The sequence below is a fragment of the Macrobrachium rosenbergii genome, chromosome 40 (genome assembly GCF_040412425.1).
Source record: "Macrobrachium rosenbergii isolate ZJJX-2024 chromosome 40, ASM4041242v1, whole genome shotgun sequence".
Classification (NCBI taxonomy): Eukaryota; Metazoa; Arthropoda; class Malacostraca; order Decapoda; family Palaemonidae; genus Macrobrachium; species Macrobrachium rosenbergii.
This window is the reverse complement of record NC_089780.1, coordinates 21,010,166-21,012,665: the sequence shown is the minus strand read 5'-3', so window position 1 is coordinate 21,012,665 and position 2,500 is coordinate 21,010,166.

Sequence of the window (2,500 nt, the reverse complement as noted above, 5' to 3'; positions counted from 1 at the left end):
ATTGTTCATTAATAAAATATATAAAAACAACTCTGACCAATCAGTTTTCTTTAAGGAATAAAGTTCGTAAAAGAATTATAGGAAAATATCAAAAAGAAATTTTTCCATGAAAGAGAGTCGTGAAAGATTAATTTCATTATCCATTACGTTCCCAGAGGTTAACAATTTTTTTTGTTTACAAATGGTAAAAAAAATTAATAAATACTTCGTGGAATGTAGATATACTTTACACAATAATATAGATCCGTCATCCACGTGAGCGGTGTGGAACTAACATATCAAATGATTAAATTACTATAACAGAAACAAATTTTACTTTTTTTTTTTTTCAAAACATTTGGATGACCTTTTAGAAGAATTACTGGATACGTCTGGCTCTAAGGATTCTTCCATCTGAGTTTAACTATGGACCGGATCAAAATTCTCGCTAAAAAAAATCTGGATGACCTTTTAGAACACTTTTCGGATATGTCTGGTTCTTCATTGGGGATTCTTATTCCATCTGAGTTCAGCTATGAACCGGATCAAAATGCTCGTTAAAATATATTGGAACAACCAATTACACTTACGTCGCTGAAACGCCCGATACAGAAATGCAACATCTATTCAGGATATCACACTGTTCCTTCAGGATTAGCCTTCCTATATTCTCTCTGGCTCGTCGTACATCCTTGATTGAGCCCCTGTAACCCTGCGAAACGAAGAGATAACAGTGACGAACAATAATGAGATGGAAAGGGTGAGTTGGACGTATAAATCACGAAGAGAATGTAAGGGAAAAATCAAAACCTGGCTGGTACTAATAGCGAGAGTGCAGTAAAGTGTCTGGTCTGACAGAAAACAATTTTCGCCCTGAGAGGCGAATCCATCCATCGCCGGCTGGTTATGAGGAAATGACACCCGGGCGAAGAGGAGGAAATGAAAGCATTAAGCGCGTTGCGAAATGGCATTTTCTCTGATGTAATAAGAAAAGCGGATTAGAGACGGGGGAGGAGAAAGAGCAACAAGCAGCAGCGAGCAATAACGATAATTGGAGAGAAAACGGAGGGGGGACACGCAAGCAGAGATAAAAAAAGAAGAAGAAAAATTAATAAAGAAGCTGATGCCTTACACAAACACCAGGCGAGAGAGAGCTGAGCTGAAGAAGAAGAAGTTTGAAGGGAAAATATGTCTTTCTCAGAGAGAGAGAGAGAGAGAGAGAGAGAGAGAGAGAGAGAGAGAGAGAGAGAGAGAGAGAGAGACCTTCTGGACAAAAGTGCGTCTGGGGTTAGGGAGAAGACAGGTCAAAGTATTCCAGTCGACATTTTCGCTTCTGTCTGGCAGAAAGAGGAAAAACAAAAGAGTGATGTTTCTCGCTAATGGTATTCTCCAGGTTCTCATTCTTCGCGCTGTGTTAACTGCGCATGCTTGTATGTTATTTATGAAAAGGAATCCACATTTTCCTCACTTTAAAGCTGTTTATATATTCCCGTATTGTTTAAGACTGAGGATAGTATTGCTGTGAAGGTTTGTGGACCAATGTTCTTCTCCTGATGGCATATGCAATAATTTATGTACCACTACATATTGGATGTAGACAAATCTGTTTATACAGAGACACCTCTCTCTCTCTCTCTCTCTCTCTCTCTCTCTCTCTCTCTCTCTCTCTCTCTCTCTCTCTCTCTCTATATATATATATATATATATATATATATATATATATATATATATATATATATATATTCCCTTTAATAGGGTTTGTGAATTAACAAATAAAATCGTTTTTTCCTAAACGCAACGTCCTATATTTCTTGTCAGGGATAGTACATGTAGTCTCCTATATAGCTGAGAGAGAGAGAGAGAGAGAGAGAGAGAGAGAGAGAGAGAGAGAGAGAGAGAGAGAGAGAGAGAGAGAATTCAAGTTTCAACATTTGTCTATATCAACTGTGTGTCCGAGGAACAAAGAAACAGAAGAGCACATCGACAGAGAGAGAGAGAGAGAGAGAGAGAGAGAGAGAGAGAGAGAGAGAGAGAGAGAGAGAGAGAGAGATCTAAACCTATATTTATTATCCGTCAGAGTCTAACCCTTGATATCAATGTTCCGTAACTCCCGTTCCTTGAGAAGAGTTTGTAAAGACAAAAGTTTTCTCATATGAGAAAAAGGTACTGCGGCCTTTTATCTGGACCAGGGAGAGAGAGAGAGAGAGAGAGAGAGAGAGAGAGAGAGAGAGAGAGAGAGAGAGAGAGAGAGACTGTATAAAAGCGAGGAAAGTTTGATCATTATACTGTACCATTTTTTCCTTATCAGGTAGAGTAATATTTGGAATTAAAAGATGATGTCTGCTTAAGTTAAATTTTAAATCGCAGGATAACTTGAGATTTCAAGAAGCTTGAACTGAAATTCACAAGACTGATGTAGAAATGTCATTCAAGTTTATTAAGGTCTCTTTCATTAAAAAAAATATATAATTATATTTTAAAACCTTTTTTCTCTCTCTTTCATGCATGGTCCGTAGTGGGG